The following is a 21,653-nucleotide window of genomic DNA, read 5'->3' as shown; positions in this document are numbered from 1 at the left end:
CAAGGCAAGCTTGGAAGAACTACCTAGTTCAGTATCATCAGGGGTGTCAGGTAATAGGTAACATGTACTATTTATACAATGTATTTTGTTCTTAAGTTTTACATATAATTATGTTTACCACATATCTCATCAAAACACCTTACAATAAGCAGCACTATATGGAGGCAAACGATCCTAGTGGTGCAGTGGTTAAGCTCTCAGCTGCTAACCGAAAGGTTGGCAGCTCAAACCCTCCAGCGGCTCCGTGGCAGAAAGATGTGGCAGTCTGCTTCCATTAAGATCACAGCCTTGGAAGCCCTATGGGGCATTTCTACTCTGTCCTATAGGGTTGCTATGGGTTGAAATTGACTCGATGGCAGTGGGTTTGGTTTTGCATATGGAGGCTGCACAAAGTCACAGTAAGGGCTCATGCCCTAGAGTCATAGGGAGTAGGTTCCTGTCCCAGCTCTGCCACCTATTTAGCTGGGAACCTGGGGTGTGTGATGTAACCTTTCTGAGCTGTGTTTTCTCGTGTGTACAACAGGAGCACTAAAACCTCCCCATTGCTGAAGAGTCGATTCTGACTCATAGCGACCCTGTAGGACAGAGTAGAACTGCCCCATGGGGTTTCCAAGGAGTGCCTGGTGGATTTGAACTGCTGACCTTTTGGTTAGCAGCTGAACTCTTAACCACTATGCCACCAGGGTTTCCCTAGGAGTACTAGTAGTACTAAACTCATAGGGCTATCATGAGGATTAAATGAGATCATAAACCTCAGGCACTTCGCTCAGCCGCTGACCCATGATAGCAACCAGCTGCCATCGAGTTGATTCCCACTCGTGGTGTCCCCATGTGTTGCAGAGTAGAACTGTGCTCCATGGGGTTTTCAAGGGTGTGACCTTGTGGAGGAATCCCTGGGTGGTACGAACAATGAACGCGCTCAACTGCTAACCGAAAGGTTGGGGGGTTGGGTTTACCCAGAGGTGCCTCGGAAGAAAGCCCTGGCAATCTACTTCTGAAATATTGCAGCCGTTGAAAACCCTACGGAGCACACTTAACTGGACAGCAAATGGTAGTGGTGCTGATGGACCTTTGGGCAGCAGATCGCCAGGGCCTTTCTTCTGAGGCAACTCTGGGTGATTTGAACCACTAACCTTTTGGTTAAGTAGATGAGGGCTTTACCGTTCGCTCCACCCAGGGACTGTACATTATGTTGAACGTGTGTGATCGTTGCTATCGCTGGACTGTGTCGCAAGCTGATAGCACTTTATCATGACGCCCACTTGGTGCTGGAAGGAAGAAAAAGAAAGAAGGAAAACAGTGACAGGAAGAGCATTCTGACCTACGCACCATTGGCGATAACATCGTTACTATTAAGTTCAAATCGTCTAACTGCTGGGCCTCAAATTCAATCTAGAATCCAAGGACGCCGTGCTCCTGGTACCTATGCCAACAACCCCAAACGGCATCTATAGCTAGCGTTTGAAATGACATTTAGTTATGAGACAGAAGGCAGAAAGGCGTGGGGGAGGGGAGGTGGTCAAGGCCAAACGGAAACTTTCTGAAACCAGATCTGTTGCCATCGAGTCAATTCCAACTCAGGGCAAACCCCATGTGTTATAGAGTAGAACCATGCTCCATTGGGTTTTCTTGGTGATAATCTTTAGAGATGCAGATCTCCGGGCCTTTCTTCCATGGTGCCAAGAGCCAACCATTTGCACTACCCAGGACCTGAAACTATCTAAAGTACGGTTGGTTAATAGCCACAGCAACGATGGCAAAAATGAATGGAACTCAGGGAAGCTTGGGCAGGCACTTACGTACAAGTCCTTTTTTTTATTTCTTAATGGCATTGTTGTATCTGGGAATGAGAAAAAGTCCAATTTCTATAGGAAGTTGGCAATGCATATTTTTCCCATGAGGTGCTAAGTTCTGGGGCTACGTTTGTTAACCAGTAACCGAGAACATGTAAAAAGGGCCTGGCTTTTCAAGGCAGTTGTGTGACAACCAAATGGATAAGCTGCTCTAGCTGACCCCCCAAATGTTGACCAGCTGGTCTGAAAGGGGCCTTGTGTTACTACTGGGGGAGTGGAATGTCTCTTGATTAATCTCATACTGACCAAATGGTAGAAGGCCCCTGAAGACGGCTGGCGCCATAACTTGGTTTTTAAAAATAAGCAGACTAAAATGATGTCACAAAAACTTGAATATACCTAATAGGTATATTTAATATTTCAGGTGTCTAGTTTATCTTCATATCCTCCATGTGCCTTGAACATTTCGTTGCTGTTTTTAGGTGCCATCGAGAGGGTCTGACTCACGGCATCCTTATGCATACAGCAGGAGGAAACCTTTTCCAGTTGGGCTCAGTCTTCATGATTGTTGGTATGTTTGAGTCCACTGTTGCAGCCGTTTGTCCATCCATCTCGTTGAGGGTTTCCCTTGTCTTTGCTGACCCTCTATCAACCATGGTATCCTTTTCTAGTGATTGGTCTTTCCTGATGACCTGTTCAAAGTAAGCGAGCCAACGTCTCCCCCATGCTCACTTCTAAGGAGCATTCTGGTGTTTTTCTTCTAAGGCTGATTTCTTCATTTTCCCCCCCTCCCCCGGCGGTCCACAGTATATTCAATATTCTTCGCCAACACCATAATTCCAATGCCTCAACTCTTTTTCTGTCTTCCTTTTCCATTGTCCAGATTTTGCATTCATATGTGAAATGCATATATTTATAAACAGATCTTAGTAATATTTCAAGAAATAGCCCATCAGCCTTTGCAGAATGTTAGAAGCATCTCCACTGGGTATAAAGTAGGGAGAAAAAATCCAGCAATAAAAAAAGATAGAGACATTGCATGGAGCAAAATCTTCCACATTTTGGTCAGTAATGTTTAAAGGAATCCTGTTTAGACTCTGCTTGACAGTCTTGACCTTGGAAGGGAAAAGAGGTATGATGCTATGAATGTAATAAAAACCAAAAAAAAGAAAAAAAAACAAAAAACAAACCCAGTGCCATCAAGTTGATTCTGACTCATAGCGGTCCTATAGGACAGAGTATAACTGCCCCATAGAGTTTCCAAGGAGTTCCTGGCGGATTCGAACTGCCGACCCTTCGGTTAGCAGCTGTAGCACTTAACCACTATGCCACCAGGGTTTCCAATGTAATAGGAATGAATAATCATTTTTTAAGAATTGTATCACCAGTGTGTAAGCAGGAGAGTCTGGGTTGACTGTACTTGTGGCAGATTTAGCAGAAAGATCAACCCAAACGTTTTATTAGGATATCAAGTGCTGATAACATAATGTGAAATTCGCTGCCTTCACTATTGTGCTACGCTCTTAGGAAGGTAAAGTGGAAAATTTCCACCCTACACATTTAGTTCCTTCTTTAAGTTGGCAAACGCTGACTTTTTCCACGGCATTTCTACATAACTGGACTCCTGCCAGCTCGAGCATGCACGTGTGTGTGTGTGTGTGTGTGTGTGTGTGTTTTCCTAGCTCGGCATAGTATCACTGGTGCTGTTAGCTCAACTTACCTGCATTTGGGGTTAAAACTTGTTTCTTTCTCTCGGCACCTTACTGGGCCTAGGAATCTGATCAGAGTCCTTTGCAAGTTTGTAACTGATTTGCTTAGGAGCACTCAGATGCACACAAATAACAGTTGCTGTGATGCTCTGCTGTGAGACATTCCTGCCCGAGTCCACTGTGTTCAGCTGCTGTAGCTATGAGATCCGCAAATGTTCCTATTTTGTACCTAGCTTCATGTGAGCAGAGGTGGGTCTGTGTCACTTTGTACCCTTCTGATGCTGATCCCTCCACTCGGAGTGGTCTCTTTTGCTTATCAATTCTCCACCCATTCTTTGAAGTCCAGCTGCAACAGCCAAGCTACTCTACCTTCTGTTGCAGGAAATTATTCCTGCCTTTCTCCTTCTCCCTGCACACTGAATTGTGCTTCTGTGACACGGGTTACAAGATGCTTTGCACTTATACACCTGCAGTGTGCTTTGCACACATTCAGACAGCATGCACAGTTATTTTGTAGCAACACTGAAAGTACTCTGGGCTTCTAGAGTGGCAAACTTGGCTCTGCATCCAAATTTTTTTTTTAGTTGTTTTATATATATATGTTTAAATTTGCCAATTTAACATTTTTCAGGTGTATAATTTAGTGATGTCAATAATGATGCTGTGCAGCCGTCACTCACAATCATTGCTGAATTTTCCTGTCACCGTAACCCAACTCTCTTTAACTGTTTTCTGAGCTTTAGCTCCTTGCTGATTTTTCATGGTCATCTCATGCAATTGCTTCAAGGATTAGATGAGATACTGTACGCAAATAGCCACCATTTCTTGCTGCCTTGCCATATCCCAGGCACTGGGTAACAATCTCCCATGTACAAAGACTACAGAGGTTAATTCCTTTACTTCCAGTCCTTGGATATGGAAGTAAAGAGCAGGTGCACACACACACAAGGTAAGTCTCCAGAGAGGGCAGAGACTGCCTGGGCTGCAGTTGCCCTCTGTCTGGCTGAAAGGCTGCAGGGAGTGATTCCTAGGTAAGATGGGAAGCTCACAGTGGGGGGAGGGGAGTGTCATTTCCTTTCCCACTGTCTCTCTTTGCTCCCCCTTCCCCTCCCCTGCTGACCAGTTCAACCCGGGGGAGATACAGACTCATTGTGAATCACTCCAGGGTTGTACTGGTGGTATGCATTTGTACCATAACTCGTGGAATACGAGGGCATTGCAGATCTATCTTCTTGGCCAAGAGAAAGCCAAGCAAAGCACTGTAGCTCTTTAATGGCTAAGGTCTTCTGAGGAATATTAGAGGCTCCTGACAAGCCTATCTGAAGAAACATGACATTCCCACCCTTGGACTCACCAATGAAGAGAACTTTGGGGATCTCCACGTTGATGACTCATAACTTTCCCAGTGTTTTATTTCCATGAGCCATGGATTAAAGTAGGGTGTAGCCCTGTATTTGTGTCTTCAGCTAAGCTCTTCTCACTTCTCACCAAGTGGAAAGTTTTGGAAGCTTCTGCAAGTCCCTAGGATACCATTTCATGATTCAAAACCATTGTACTTCAAATGATATTTGAGGGATGGTGGAAAGTTTTTTTTTCCCCCCAGCCTTCACCCAGGCTTGTCTTGTTCCTGGGGAGCACCCTCTACAGCATCCCGTGTAGCAGAAGAGTCTGGAAGAACAGAATTTCCCATGATGCACTTGAAGAGTCAGTGTTCCCATCTTGCTCTGCTCCCAAAGGCTTGCGTGAATAAGGAGCAGTTTTTATGCAAATGTCAGGCATGTTGCAATAACTAGCTACCATGGAGTAGTCATGGCAATTTCCACCACTTGAGTTCTTTGTTTTTTGTGATGTTGCTGCATGCCTCATTTTATGAGGATTTTCTTGTGTGTGGTTGAACCCATCTCTTGCCATCTTGGGCTTGGATACTTGTATTTCAAAAGAGATGAGGAAAAAAGAGAGAAACTGGGAAGACAATCGAATGACACCTTCTGGGTACTAATTACATTATTTCCTCCCTCCATTTCTACTGACAGATATTCTAGTGATTAGTATTCTGATGAATCTCTGTTCTAAGGAGAAGGGGGAAAAAAAAAGGCCATTGCTAAAGGGAGTCTTAAAAAGAGAAGTCAAGTCTTAAAGCAAAGGATTGTGAAAACCTGACTCTTGTGTGACGTTTATGCCACGGATACAGGTCAACTCCAGGAATATTTCTTCTGAAATGAGATAAATGAAAATTGCCAAAGATCTCAGTGGTTTGTTTTCTGGGGTGAGTCATTTGTGTAACTGAGAGCTTTCATCTTGATCACAGGGTCTACTATCTGAAAGTGCAGTGCCTGTGACTGAGTAGTCCCAGAAGGGAACATAATCAGCTGCTACAGAGTCCACCCTGACTCCCGGTGACCCCGTGTGTGTCAGTGTAGGACTGTGCTCCATAGGGATTTCAGTGGCTGATTTTTCAGAAGATCGCCAGGCCTTTCTTCCCAGGTGCATTTGGGTGGACTTGAACCTCCAACCTTTCAGTCAGAGCCAAGCACGTTAACAGTTTGCACCATCTAGGGACTCAGTTTACAAGGACTGGTGAAATTCGAAGTGTCCTGTGAGACCCTAATTCACTTCACTCGGGGTGAATCATACCCCTCCCATAGAAAGGCCTACCTGGGGGCTACTGCGTGCCTCGCAGATGTTGATTTCCAAGATGGAAGCTGTGTACCTGCAGCAATGCTTGTGGGAACCATCAGGAGTGGGCCTTCTGGCGACCACCTTTCGTGAGCTCTGATGGGTGGAAGCAGAAGGGCTGAGAGCGCCGATTAACCAGTAAGCAAGGTGTGCACAGGCTTCACGGTGTTTACTTACTAATCTGTAGTGCACAATTTCACATGGGTTTCCCCACGTGAAACTGTGCACTACAGATTAGTAAGTAAAGTAAACACAGCAAGCCCCGGCATACCTTGCTGATTGGGTAACCCATCCCTGGCTGAGGGTCAGAGTTAGGCAGAGTGAAGGCGGAGGATGCTGAACTCTTAAGGAGACACTCCACTCCACAGACGCTGTTACCAGCGAACGCGCTTCCTCTCCCGGCAGCCCCTGTGCAGAATCTAACACTCTGAAACGTTTCCATTGCCTTTCTCTCTTCTCTGCTTATACCAGTCGCCGTCCGGTTCGGTCTGACTCGTGCCGACTCCATGAGTGTGTGAGAGGAGAACTGTGCGCCATAGGGTTTGCGAGGGCTGATTTTTCAGTAGAGTGCCGGGACTCTCTTCTGAGGCACCCTCTGGGTGGACTGAACCACCGACCTTTCGGCTCCTTAACTTTTGCACTAGCCGAGACTCCTCTAGCTTTTACTTTAAAATATGCCAAAGGCATCCTTTGAGTCTCACCTATCAAGTTTCTCAGTTGTCCTGTGAATACAGTTTCCTATATAGAAAGACCCTTTTGCCATTTTTCACTTTTTAGTTTCAACTCTCTCCGCTGGGTATTTTCCCTTCTTATTCTTCACGATTTGACATCAAACGCTGAGGAAACTCTGACACTTTTTAACGTTAAAAAAAAAAAAAAAGCTCAACAAGTAAGGCCTGGAAGAAACCGCGGTGTCTCTCTGCCGTATTCTCCGGGGTTCCTCAACTCCTGGAGCTCGGGAAGGCGTGTGTGTGAACGCGTAGACAGGGAGACTTAAGCTGGCCTGAGAACTGGCGGGTCTGGTGACCTGCAAGCCCGCCCCCAGCCCGCCCCCGCCCCCCGGGCGCTCGCACTCAGGAAGCAGCTGGCTGCAGGCCGGCTCGCAGCCGCACACAGATCCCCCCCACTCCTCCTCCTCCCGCCCTCCCTCTGCCCGCTCCCTGCAGCCGCGTCCACACTGCGCCGCTAGGGCAGCCCAGAGCGCGGCGCGCACGGCCACAGCCGCCCCTTCTCGCCCCTGCGCGCCGCCAGCCGCCGGCCAGCTTCGCCCGGGCGTCCCAGGACCTGACCCTCCCGGCAGCAATTAGCTACCGTCCCCGGGCGGCCCCCAGCCGCATCCCCTGGCCGGGGGCGAGGAAGATGAGCAGGACAGGCGAGGCTCCAAGTGGAAACTCAACTTTTTAAAAGCACTGTCCGCGCCAGTGTGCGTGTGCGCGGGGGAGAATGAGCTGATGCCGAGGGTCTCGCTATCCCCTCCGCCTCCCCCGCTGTCGCCGCCGCCCTCGTAAACGCGCGCGCACACCCGGCTCCGGCCCTCGGCGCCCGGAGAGGGTCGGTCTCCGAAGCAGCCGGAGCCCGTGGAGCGCGGCAGGCTGGAGCACCGCTGTCACCCAGCAGGCTGGCCGGGGCAGGAAGGGATCCGCACGCCGGCTTTGTTGTGGAGATCCCGGTTACCTGGTAAGTGGATGCCATAGGAACTTTGCTCGCAGGCGACAGAGGGCGTGAAAGCGGGCGCTGGAGCGTGGAGGAGTGCAGGCGCAGAGGCGCAAACTAGGAGTCGGAGTTTGTCGCCGCTGAGCGCCCCTTTATGGCTACGCGCACCCCCACTCCCGGATTCTCGAAAAGTCCTGTTTATGGAGATGGATCGCAGCGACATACAGTTGGGGTCAAGCTGCGTTGTCGTCCGTTGGGAGAGCACAGTGTTTCGGGGACGGAAATCAATAAGGCTTTAAAGTTCCTCAATCTACTAGGAAGAGTTTCTGTTTTGGGTTTTTTTTTTAAACTGCAGGGGCCAGAGGGCTACAAAGTCAGGGCAAGTGACTAGACGCACGGGGTCGGTGCACGCCACTCCGTGTACCCACTGCAGGGACACTTTGGAGAAGTGGGAAGGGATGGGGTGACTTGAGGTCTGTCGCGCACACGCGGGACTGTTGCCTTTTAAGTTCCACGTGCTCGTGGCATTCCACGCCGGCTGTGGCGGCCGCTCACCTCGCCCCACCCCGCGTCCCCACTGCTCGGGGAGGCTCTGGGGTTGGGGGACCCGTGTCCATCGCGGGGACCAGCCCGGCGCCCCGCAGCCGCCGGGTCTATGACAGCCACCCTCCCACGCCGTGATGCTCAGACACTTTCAGACGCGCACACCCCCCCCCCGTTGGTCACCGCGCGTTTATATTTTTATGGGTCCCGACAAAATGTCAGCACTGTTTGGAAAGTGTCTCAGTCTTGGGGACTTTGTCCTGAGCGCGGCTTCGGTCCCTATAAATGACCCTGTGTGTGTGTTTTGAAGTCGGCCCGGCTGTTCTCTGGAAAGCGTGAGTGAGCAGCCGGTGCTTCCTAGACACACACACCTTGCCCCGAGCGCCACTTCACGTTACTCACTGGGGCTGACAAGTCACCTCGGGGATGAGGAAGTCACCCAGTGTCTGGAAAACTTGGCCCCGGCGGATTTGTCATCCTGTGGATGATTCAATTAGGTACCTGAAGGGAGAAACTTTGGGGAAGGTCGTTTCTGGTTTCGCGGGACCCCCCTCAGAATTCCTGGGGGGTTTGGGAGGCCGAGGGCCAAGCGGGACCCCCCGAGGGTCGGACACTCGCGGGGCGGGGGCGCGGCTCCCGGGTCGCGCAGCCCGGGCGTCCCCGCGGCGCTGTCCTCTCGGCGGCTCGCGCGGGACCCGGTTGCACAACAGGAAACCGTACGAGTTTGTTTTGTTTTGCTTTGCTCGCTCGCTCGCTCGCGGAGCGGCCGGGGCTGGGGAGCGGGGCGGCGGGGACGGTCAGGGCGCAGCGCGCACCCCCGCCCGCCTACCGCCTCCCCCGCGACCCGCCGCGGCCCGGGGCTGCGGACCCCGGCTAGAGGACCCGGCACCCATCGGGGCGGCGCTCCTCCCGCCCGCCCGGCGCGCCTTCCCCGGCCTCCCCGCCCCCTCCCGGCTGGTGAGACCCTCGTCTGGCCTGCTTGGTGATCCTGCTGCCCCGAGCGTCTACACCCGCGGCGGGGGTGGGGTGGGAGAGCTACTTCCGGAATCGCCGGGAGCAGCGTCCGTGGGGACTGGACTTTTGGGATTGCAGCCCCCTTTTGCAGAGAGGAAGGTCTGCACCCTCGGCCCCCGGCGACCCAGCCAGGCGGCCCCTCCTTCTCCCAGGACACCAGCATCTCTGCAGAGGGGGATCCCACGGGCCTTGGGGCTGGTGAGCAGAGGGGAGGTCTGCAGCTCCCCCCAGCCGACCGGCTCCCTTCGAGTTCTGGGAAAGAGGAATCTCAGGTATGGACTGTGAAAACTACTCGGGACCTTTGCGATCGCGACCAGATGAGGGAACCGAGACCCAGAGACAGCCGGGCCTCTCTAGCCAGGTGTGGCCCACCCGGGACAAACTCTCAAGGTTCCCAGTTCCCAGTTTAGAAAGTGTTTCTCGGCCTGGGGCTGAACTGAAGACAAATGCTAAGTGTCCTTTCTGCCCCCTCTGACAGCTCTGATGAGTCATGATTTCTGCCTTGGGAGTCAGCTGAGAGGGCTGTTTCCCCCTGTCTCCTTCCCCACTGGACTCCCTTTTTAGATAGGGTTGGAGAGAGAGTTTTGGGTACCAGATTGTGTTGGTTTTAATCTTCTCATTCCTCCCCTCCTCCCTCCCCCAAGTTTGCTTCCAGTGGTGATGGGTGAGGCAGGTGGGCTCCACAAAAGTTTGCAGCAGAGGGATCTGCCCCAGTGAAGGTTGTTCCTGAAAAAAGTTGGAAGCCATGTAGGGACAAGAGTGTGGGATACTGTGTTATTTCTGCAGCTGGGAACTTGCTGAAGTTTAAATGCACTGCCTTACAGTTTTTACTTGTTGTCTGTGCGACTAGACTAGCTGTCACACTGCCTTTGAAAGGAAGGGTAGGGGCACATTTTTTAGTCATTTCCAGAACACCTTTCCTTATTGGTGGTGGCCGTTATTGTTAGTTGCCTTCCCGTTGGCTCTGATTATGGCGACCTTATGTTTAACAGAGCGAATCCTTGCCAGGTCCTTCTTGGTAGTTAACTCCTTTGCCTCATTGTTAGATGACTCCGCAGTCCTTAAGTATGAATAGTTAAATAACCCCGTCTCCTTGGCTCACCTTAGGCCAGATTTCGGAGAACATCTTCCCTCTGATGACTTGATTCCACCCCAGGTTCTTTAATGGGAGTCAGGCTTCAGGGATTGAGTCTTTGGAGTTGGTCCTTGTTTGCTTGGGACGAAGTGGTTATTACCCCGAAGAGGAAAGTCACCTATTTTCTTGATGGAACCAGGATCCTCCTGTTGTTGTTGATGGCCACTGAGACGATTTCCAGTCATAGTGACCCCATGTGGTAGAGTAAAACTGCCCCATAGGATTTTCTAGACTGTCATCTTTATGGAAGCAAGTTGCCAGGTTTTTCTCCCTCTGAACTGCTGGGTGGGTTTGAACTACCAGGCTTTCAGTTAGCAGCCTGGTGCTTAACCACTGGGCCACCAGGGCTCCTTAGGATTTACTAGTGGGTAAAATTCCTACAGGTCCAAAATAGTTAGGGTGGGGAGGTTAAATAGCATCCTACGAATGGCTTGTACCAGCCCTGCCTTCACTTATTTGGTGGAGAGTGGCCCCCCATCGGTTCAGAAGACAGGTCGGTATTCTCAGTGTTTTCTTCTGTTTGTTCCTCCTGCTAGCAAATTAAATCCGAGGACATTCCTTACACTGTCTTGTCACTCTCATATTGTCGTTATTGATCTCTGGAGTTGGGACGTCCATTGTAATTCTCCCAGGGCATACAGAGAAGGGGCATTTATTGAAGGGGATCGTTCAGGAAGTGCCACCTCGTGTGTGCTCGCATCCCTGGGGAAGTCATTTCCTGTGCTTCTCTAATTGCTTTTGGTAGAGGATATTATAAAGAAGGTGGAAATACAGGACTTACGTGTCACTTTTGCCCAAGTTTGGTTGGCTTGCAGACTCAATCAGGACTGGAAATAAGATTAGAGATAAATAGATGGCCCAGATGAAACCCAGGTAGCCAGCACATGCTGCCCCTCTCATTCAGGGAGGACAAAGCATGTAACAAAGCCTTTGAAATGACACTAACATGTCATTTGATTAAAAGGTGCTCACGTTCCAAGGGTGCCTAGTTTCCCACTTATTTCAAGTGGAGTTGACACAAAAGCCAAGCTTTTTTTTGAAAGAAATAACCATTCAGAAAAGGGCACGTACTTTAAGCTTGATGCATTTTCACAAACTGAATACAGCTGGGTAGCTAGCATCCAGATCAAGAAACAGAACACCCTAGAAACTTCTCTCATGCTTCCTTCTGTCACTACCCGCCCCCAAGGGTAACTGCCGTCTTGACTTCTAACTGATAAATTAATGTTGCTTGCGTGACAAAACAGTGTTTTAGTAGGTCAGATAATTGGGGTTAAAGGTGATTGGAACAGTTTGGCTTGTAGAAATTAGATGGCCGGGCAATACTTAATATGAGAAACCAAACAGAAAACCCATTGTTGTCGAGTCAGTTCTGACTCATGGCGACCCCACTTGTTTAGAGTAGAACTGAGTTTCATAGGGTTTTCTTGGCCACAACCTTTACAGAAGCAGACTGCCAGGCCTTTCTTCTGCGGTGCTGCCGGGGGGGTTCAGACCACCAACCTTTTGGTTAGCATCCGAAACCCATTGCAGTTGAGTCAATGCAGAGTCACAGTGACCGTATAGGACAGAGTAGAAGTGCCTCATGGGGTTTCCAAGGCTGTGAACCTCTACAGAAACAGGCCGCCATGTCTTTCTGCTGTCGAGAGGTTGGTGGGTTTAAACTGCTGACCTTTCAGTTAGCAGCCGAGAGCTTTAACCACTGCACCACTAGGGCTTCTTTTGGTTAGTAGATGAGTGCAAATGGTTTGTGCCACCCAGGAATCTCATAATATAATAGGATGAAAGAAAAACACTAGCGAACTGGAAGCCATGTTTTCTGCCCTAGCGACGGTTTGATTAGGGAGATGCTGTAGACATCTCCCAGGGCAGGTGGATAGAGAGATGGCTGAGGAGTGGCTTCTACCACAGCCCACAATGCAGTGGGCCGCCCTCTGTCACGCGGGCAGCTCCCACAACAAAAGAAGGTGTGCCTGGTCTCAGGGCTCAACTGACAGTATTTGGTTTTCCACCTTTCGCTAGGACTTGTTGTTGTTTGCAAGTATGCTGAGATAACGGCCAGGATAGTGCCTGCCTAGAGGAGCAGTGTAGAGGTTCTGGGCTACTTTTTCCTATTAAAGAAAGGAACAGGCTAGGAGGAGCAAATTAGGAACGTGCAACTGTAATTAAACAGGTTCCGCAGGTCACGGAGCTGGAGGAGTCATGATTGTGTGGTCACACCTCACTTAAAAACAACAGAAAAAAACAAACCTGTTGCCGACGAGTCGATTCCGACTCATAGCAACCCTATAGGACAGAGTAGAACTGCCCCATGGAGTTTCCAAGGAGCGCCTGGTGGATTTGAACTGCTGACCTTTTGGTTAGCAGCTGTAGCCCTTAACCACCATGCCAGCAGGGTTTCCACACCTTGCTTATACAGTATTTATTCAAGGAGGTGGGTGAGACACCTCACACAGTGCATAAATATACATAAATACAGTATAATAAATATGTAGTATATAAATGTGTGATGATATATTTCATTTATAACTTTTTTTCCGGTAGAAATGATCACTGCAGTATACATAAGTAGGCGAATGTGTAAATGTAGCATGAAAAATACATGTATATGTATGATAATGTAGCTTGACAAATATATATCCAGTTGCCATGGCGTTGATTCCAGCTCCCGGCGGCCCCCGTGTGTCAGTAGGACTGTGCCCCCAGGGTCTTCAGGGGCTGTAATCTCTCGGAAGGAGATGACCTGGCCTCTGTTCTGAGCTGCCTCTGAGTAGATTTGGTTAGTAGCGAGTGCTTAACTCTTTGCACCACCCAGGGACTTTGAAAAGAAAATACAGGTTAGTATAAATAAAAAAGAAATATATATATATATATTTTTTATATATCTGTATATAAGGAGCCTTGGTGCTGCAGTGATTAAAGCGCTCGGCTGCTAACTGAAGGGTCAGTGATTCAAACCCACCAGCCGCTCTACGGGAGAAAGATGTGGCGTCTGCTTCCATAAAGATTACAGGCTTGGAAATACTGGGGGGCAGTTTCACTCTGTCCTATAGGGTCACTATGAGTTGGAATCGACTCAACGACAGTGGGTTTGGTTTAGGGTATTTATTTATATGTATAGACGTATATTTGTATAAGGGGCCCTGGTGGCACAGAGGTTAAGCATTTGACTGCTAACCAAAAGGTCGGCAGTTCAAATCCACCAGCCTCTCCTTGGAAACCCTATGGGACAGTTCTACTCTGTCCTTATAGGGTCACTAAGAGTCAGAATCCACTCGACATCAGAATTTTTTTTTTCAAATCTATGTACAAAAAAAAAAAAAAATTATTTTTATTTTTTTATGTACCAGGTGTGCTAAGTATGTATCATGTATTATCTCATTTAATCTTCTGTGCTGCTATGAAATATGTACAATACTATAATTATCCCCATTTTATAGATCGGAGACGTAGGAATTCAGAGTAAGGATCAGGGAAGATCTAAAGTGAGTATGGTGCCTTGGAAGAAAGTCCTGGCAATCTCCTTCTGAAAAATCAACCATTGAACACCCTGTGGAACTCATTTCTTCTCTGACACACATGGGGTCACTGTGAGTTGTAATTGACTCAATGGCAACTGGTATCCTGAAGGGCAAGTAGGACCTGGGTTTGGGGGAAAGGGTGAAAAAGAAGGGAGGAGGGGAAAGACTGTTGAAATGCACTCTAAGGCGATATGTAGGATGAACAGAAAAAAGGACTTAATCTCTGTCATGGATTGAATTGTGTCCCCCCCAAATATGTGTCAGCTTGGTTAGGCCATGATTCCCAGTATTGTGTGGTTGTGCTCCATGTTGTGATTTTGCTGTGTGTTATCAATCATAATCTCTACCTGTGGTTAAAGAGGATCAGGGTGGGATGTAACAGCCTTGTTCAGGGCACATCCCTGATCCAATGTAAAGGGAGTTTCCTGGGGTGTGGTCTGCACCACCTTTGATCCTACAAGAGATGAAAGGGAAGCAAGCAGAGAGTTGGGGTCCTCATATCACCAAGAAAGCAGTGCCAGGAGAGGAGCGCGTCCTTTGGTCCTGTTGTTCCTGCTCTGAGATGCTCCCAGACCAAGGGGATGCTTCACAAGGACCTTCCTGCAGAGCCGACGGAGAGAGAAAGCCTTCCCCTGGAGCCAGCGCCGTGAATTCGGCCTTCTAGCCTACTGGACTGTGAGAGAATAAATTTCTCTTTGTTAAAGCCGTTCACTTGTGGTATTTCTGTTATAGCAGCACTCGATGACTAAGGCAATCATGTTCTGCCTTGGGCACAAAATGAGAGAATTTGTCAGAAAAACTGGAATTAAGAAGACTCTAACTACTCTGTCCTGTAGGGCCTGTGAGTCAGAATCAACTTGATGGCAACAGGTTTGTTTGTTTGTTTTAAGTAGATGAGGGGGTCCTTGGGTGATGCAAATGGTTTGCGCTCAACTACTAACCTGAAGGTTGGCGGTTCGAACCCACCTGGCGACACAGCGGAAGAAAGGCCTGGCTATCTGCTTTTGTAACGATTACAGCCAAGAAAACCCTGTGGAGCAGTTCTACCCTGCAGCACATGGGGTTGCCATGAGTCAGAGTCGACAGCAACTGTCTTTTTTTTTTTTTCAATTAGCTGAGAGCTGACTCGAGACGAAGAAAGCTGGTGGGGCCATTCTTGTCTGACGTGATCTGTCCAAGGCCAGGAACATTAGTGACTGTACATTCCTTTGGGTGTAGCAAGGCTCGCTGAACTGCAGATGGGCAGATAGGCAAGATCAGACCCTGTCCCAGGCTCCCTGCCACCCAGTTACGAGATCAGACTTTCTGAATCGCATTTCTTTCTGAAATTCTGAGCCAGGTCCACAGGGTCTCAATTCTAGGCCTGCTGAATGCTGTACAAAGAAAACCAACCAGAGGCCAGGGCTGTGTATGAATTCTTGTTATTCTTGTGTGTGAAGACATGGATTAATGTTTTTCCAGCCCTTCCAGCATGACCAATAGATTCCATTTCTGTCTGTAACTTGACTGAGTCATTCATGTAGTTTTTTTTTTTGTTTTAATATGTTGTCATGTTGGTTAAGGGCCTAGTCATTGTTGTGGACATTCATACTTCTACAGTGATGTCATTGAACACAGTTTAACTTGTGTAAAACGTCTGTCCACAAGCAGCTAAAAATAGGTACATTGGTCACTTTTCAGCTAACTGCACTGGAGGGAAAAATCATTTAGCTATCCGTGTGATAGGGGTTCTTTAATTATGCTTGAATGTTTGGTCTCAGTGAATGATAAATTCTATATTCTATTTTGTTTCTAGAATCTTCCATAGGTACCTACTTTTTATCCCGTTGACTGTCATTTAGAGCCTTGCAAATAGCTGTTCACAGGGACTGAATAGTTTTTTACACGTCAGTGACAAAGAGCGCTCTTTCCGTTGGTGTTACCTTACTACCTATGTGTCTCTGTGTGAAGGTGAATTTTTCTTTTTTTTTAAAGAAAAATCTCTGAGCAGTTACTTTTATGTTTCTGAAGAAGCCATTGTATCTCGAACTGTGGCCACGTGGCGTTCACTCTTTGCAACTCAGGTTATTAATTCAGCAGTGACATCATAGGGAATGTGTTCACTTTTCCACTTCAAATTCCTTTTCTCAGGATTTGACGGTTAACTCATGTTAAGAACCCATTTGAAAAACTCAGTTCTCAAAGACAGTTTTGTGCTCATTTTACCTCCCCCCACCTTTAGTCTCAGCATCAGGAGAGTGGGGTTTTCTGTCCAGGGACTGCTGCCCGCCCCCTGGCAACAGGGAGGACCCATCCTTGTCGATGGCTTTGATCCTGACTCAGTCGATGGGTTGGTTGATCTCTATGGACGATTGCACAATTGACCAGTTGATATTTTGCTGAGTAAAAGACATTGTGAAGGATACCAGTAGTCTAGTGTAGCTCTGCATTATTTAATCCTTACTTTTTATAAAGCTAAAAAGGTGGAATTTTTAGACTTTTTTTTTCTTTCTTCATCACAGCTACTTTTTGGTACTTGTTTTACTTTGGCTGTGTATCTGTATCTGCGGCCGTTCTTTGTAGGTACTGGGCAGGCAGATAACCAAAATGCATTCAAAACTGGCTTTCACTCTCTCTCTCTCTTTTGTGTTTAATTGTGACCTACCATAAAATACATTTTTTCATCTTATCCAGGACACACTACCTATGCATATGGATAAGCAGACATGTACACCCATAAACGCAAATAGAATACTTGACTTTTCCTATATTTGTGGGAGTGTACTGTGATACTTTCTAGTCTATTCTGGTCTGTTCTATTTCCTAGGAAAATGCTTTCTTCACTGAATAATTGATTCCATGGTCCGCCAATGGGTTTCAACCCTCAGTTTGAAAAACTGCTAAATTTACAAAGAGTACTTTGTTAAGCTTGGATCTAGAAACTTGTGGCATATTCTTAAACCTAGACTGGGCTGACATATGGGATGGTTGTCTTTCTGAACTATTGATATTTATCTTCAAAATCTTTTTGGTCCCAGGTTCATTCACAGTTTGTGTGTTTTTTATAGCTGGCCAGGGTAATCCTTAATTATCTTCCCCTCTGTGGCCATTTTCGATAGACCTACAGTTTTCTAAACCTTTCTGTGCTCATTGCTGAGTTAATGACTGGAGCAGAGTAAATGAAACGCTTGTTTACTACTCTTAAAGTAGTAAGCCAGGAGGGCGGGAGAGTTATTTCAATGCACTGAAGGGTGAAAAGAGGATTCTAAGAGAGGTTACTGAACTTTAGTATCGCCCTCCAGCAGTATTTTCCCAGAAGGTTCTGAATTTCCTCTAGCTGTCTGTAGTCACCAGCATTGTGTGGCAGCTTCTTAATGCTGCTTCTGATGGTTAAGTTAGAATCGTCTAACTAGAGCATAGATTCCTGAAGTGGATTTGGCCATTCCTTCTCTTCCACTCCCACCTTCCTTCTTGTCTTCTTCCTCTCCTTCTTCCTTCCCTTCCTTTCTTCTGTGACCTGTCTCTATTTACTACTCATATTTTGAATACTGTAGGCATTAATTTTGATTCAAAAGGGCACTGCTAAGTATTTTGTTCCATAAACTTAGAGAGGATTATTCTCATTTTTAAGAAAATTTTGTAAAATATAAAAATGAAAAGAGAAATTAGAATGTGTATCTCTAATTGGATAGTGAGAGTCCTCAGATAAAACAGTATCAGAGTTTCTGTGAGATAGGATTCATAATGTTCATTATATTAATTTTTTTTTCTGAGTAATACTTGGAAGAATGGCCTGGAATTTCTGGAGCGACCACAAATTTGTCTTCATATTTTTAATTGGTATTACTCAGAACTGAGCCTCTTTGACGTCATCTTATCGGTGATTATACAGGTGTAACACCCTGTAGAGCTTAGTCTTCAGGATAAACATGTTAATCTTCTTGGAATTACCAAGATTAGACCTTGTTGTTGTTAGTTGCTGTCCAGTCGGCTTCGACTCATGGTGGACCGATGTATAACAGAACGATACATTGCCTGGTCCTGTGCCACCTCCTTCATGACTGTCCATATGTGTGAGCCCATTGTTGGGGCTGTTGTGTCAGTGCAGCTCATTGAGAGTTTCCCTTGTTTTCGCTGACCCTCTACTTTACTAAGGGTAGGCCTTGGGAAAAGCAAATGAACTTATGGTCTGTATGCACTGGGTGTCTGCGTACGTAATTCCGTAGTTTTCTGCCCACATCTCAGTATGAGGGATTATCTCAGTCCTGTTTCTCTGTAACTTCTGCGACTCTGTCAATTTCACTGAAGAAAGTTATGAAACTACAGACGTGATGCCTTGTAGCGGGCCATGTTATCAGAATAGAGTCCCCTCCAGTTCCAGTTCTGAGAAGTGATATTGCACACAGCCAATACATGGTCTCCACAATATCCTCCAGTCTTAGGCACATGTTTGCACTTTCCTCTCGTTAAAATTGCGGACAAGAATCATTTTGATTTATTGGTGACATCTAATATAGCTGTGTTTATATTGTTGCCAATAAAATGACTTCCATGATTGGTTTTTGTTTATACAATCTTTTCTGAGGAGTCAGTCACCTGTGTTGGGACAAGGTACATTCTGCTTATGGAAATGAAGCCCTGGGATCTAAGAACACTCAGCTCTCTCTGTCCTTGACTGAATGCAAAATGTGCTTCCCGCTGCAGCTGTGTAGGAGAATAACTCACGTTATCTGTCAATAGGCTTTCATTTCTATATTCTTCTGGCTACAAAAGCTTTAGCAAGGGAAGCCGTCAGGAATGGCTTGGGCCTGTTAGCGATCAAGGCGGTGACATTGAACAAGACAGTGTTAATGAAATTATACAATCATTAACCCAAAAGGAAAGAATAAAAAGGATCAGTAAAGCTTGGGGATAGATTACCCAAAAAGCAAGGCACGCATGGACTTAGTTGTGTTTATTTACTAAACTGTAAGGAGCAGTTGTTTGCTACAGATTAGTAAGTAAACACAAGTAAGCCGGTGAGTACCTCACTGGTTAACCCACCCCTGATAAAGCTCTGTTTTCAAGGGCTCAGACAGATAGGTAGGTAGACTCAGGAGCAGTTTGCTAGCCAGTGATTGAGCCTCATTATCGGGTTTCCCTTGCAGGGTAAGAAATGCTTGTAGCATAAGGAATGGAAAATGTAGCAAAGGCTAAATGTAGCCTAAGGGAATGAAATGATGTATGAAAATTAATAATTAACTGGCTCATCAGATGAATTATGACTCTAGATGAGTCTATTAATGATATTTACCAAGAAAGGGCTTTGGGCTGTTAATAGGTATCATGGAGCATGTGCTTTTAGGATTTTCTTGAATGGATGAGTTCACATTGCTTTTCGTTTGTTTAATCCTTTAAGTCCGTGGGGGGAAGTACCTGGAGCCCAGGGTAGAAGGTAGAGTCATGATTTTATGTTTTGATGAAAGGCTTCATTTTCCCAGAAAACTGGTATAATTATACAACAGGTTGGCGCCTTAGTTTCCTGAAGGGTTAAGTAACTCCTTCTCTGCCCTGGCTTCTACGAGTGTTTATGTGTTTTAAGAGTTTGGATATCGTCAAAAGGAAAGATTTATTGACTCACGTGTTGACTCATAGCAGAATGAACATTTTCATTGTTGGAACCAGTGGTGTATTAAAAACCAAAATATGTTAATATGTCAGCTCAAAAAGCCCTCAGATTTGTACTTCTGGGTACTCATTTTTTTTTTTTTTGGTGGTAACTTAGGGTAGAGTAGATTCCTGGATGGTGCAAACAGTTTGTGTTCAATTACTAATTTTCAGGTTGGCGGTTCCTATCCACCCAGTGGTGCCACGAATGAAAGGCCTGACGATCTGCTTCTGTAAAGATTACGGCCGGGAACACCTTCTGGAACTCAGTTCTACTCTGTGACACACGGTGTCACCATGGCTGGGAATTGACTCAATGGCAACGTTTTGTTTTTGCTTTTTGGGGGGTAGAGTGGTTGGGGGACAGAAGAGAAAATAAAATTATGCTGGAGATCTTGATCAAGTTTTTTAAACAGAGAATTGTTCTGCCAAATCCTACCAGTTGGATTTTTTTTAATTATTTTTTTTTTATTGTACTTTAGACGAAGGTTTACAGAACAGAATAGCTTCTCGTTAAACAGTACACATACTGTTTTATGACATCGGTTAACAATGCCACAACATGTCAGCACTCTCCCTTCTCCACCTTGGGTTCCCTATGACCAGCTTTCCTGTCCCCTCCTGCCTTCTAGTCCTTGGCCCAGGGCTGGTGTGCCTCTTTAGTCTTGTTTTGTTTTATGGGCTTGTCCAGTCTTTGGCTGAAGGGTGAACCTCAAGAGTGACCTCATTACTGAGCTGAAAGAGTGTCTGAGGGCCATACTCTGAGAGTTTCTTCAGTCTCTGTCAGGCCAGCAAGTCTCTACCAGTTGGGTTTTTGACCTACAAGTTTTCAATACTCATTAGTCATGGTTTTACTTTTTAGTAATCAGTTGTAAAATTTAATCCTAAAATTCATTTTTCTCGGTAAGGGTTGCCTTTCAGCACGTTGCTGGCGTGAGCGCCTTCTCGTTTGCTTTAGATTTGGTGGCGTAGAGGCCGATGCTGTATCCCTCACTGTCTACCCAGCTCCTGGAGATTTCAATGCCGCGGGTGTAAAATGGACACAGTTATCCTTGATCGTCAGGAATAGGTATTGTTGATCATCTTCCCTATGTAAATTATCCGGAATAATAGGCTTTCAAGAGACGTTAATGGTTATTGCCAGCCCTCCCCATTTTAAGCCCAGAGAAGTTATAAGTGATTTTCTAGAAACAGAGTTCAGGTGTCCTCATTTCTTGTTGAGGGCTCTTTCATTCTGGCTCAGTGAGGATGTGTCCTTCTTAAAAGGTAACTGTTTATTCCTTTTTTCTTTCCAAGTGGGTTTAGGATTACAGTATATCTGATCATACCACCTAGCTTGAAAGTATATAAAAATAGTATGCTGGTGGCCTCTGACCTATGCTGGGGTTCTGTTTTGATGACTGTTGTAAGTCGGTTCTGACTTAAGTCAAATACCTCTTTTTTTTTTTTGGTTTTCATTATCGTTGCCTTCTATTGTTGGTACCTTTATAAATCCCATCTTTCAACATCTGCGAATAAACACCTGAGACTTATAAAAGAAAAAAACTCAACAAATCATGAGCTACAACATTGTATGTAGTACATATCACTAACCATAAGATGTACAAAAAACCGGAACTAAACAAAACAACAGCCGGTTGTAAGTTCGTTTGTCATAATGCAAATGCGTCATAAGACAAGGACTACCTGTAATTTGAATAGACTACATTGATTTCTAAATTCTGGTGTTTTCTACTTGGGATTCCCTGGGTGGTGCATATGATCCACATGCTAGATTGCTAACTGAATGGTTGGAGGTTTGAGTCCACCTAGAGGCACCTCAGAAGAAAGACCTGGTGATCTGCTTCTGAAAAATCAGCCATTGAAAACCCTAAAGAGTACGGTGCTGCTCTGACACGCGTGGGTTCACTGTGAGTCAGAACTGACTTGACGGCAGCGGGTTGGTTGATCTTATACTTGAAAAATCTGGTGGCATAATTAACAC

The 21,653-nt window shown here is 46.5% G+C and overlaps 1 protein-coding gene across 2 annotated transcripts in view; it reads left to right on the top strand.

Annotated features, from left to right (window-relative positions):
* The first annotated feature begins 7,453 nt into the window (after window positions 1-7,453).
* The window catches only part of GLIS3 (GLIS family zinc finger 3), a 571,612-nt gene continuing 557,412 nt past the window's right edge, over window positions 7,454-21,653 (top strand). The window contains exon 1 of one of the 2 annotated variants that reach the window (XM_003420476.4): window positions 7,454-7,855. The gene's annotated coding sequence lies outside the window, so the exon portion shown is untranslated. Of the gene's footprint in view, window positions 7,856-9,390; window positions 9,661-21,653 lie in introns of those variants that run through there. The other variant, XM_023539428.2, reaches the window with a different exon arrangement.

Source organism: Loxodonta africana, chromosome 9 (assembly GCF_030014295.1).
Source record: "Loxodonta africana isolate mLoxAfr1 chromosome 9, mLoxAfr1.hap2, whole genome shotgun sequence".
Lineage (NCBI taxonomy): Eukaryota > Metazoa > Chordata > Mammalia > Proboscidea > Elephantidae > Loxodonta > Loxodonta africana.
This window is presented reverse-complemented; position numbering and strand designations above follow the sequence as displayed.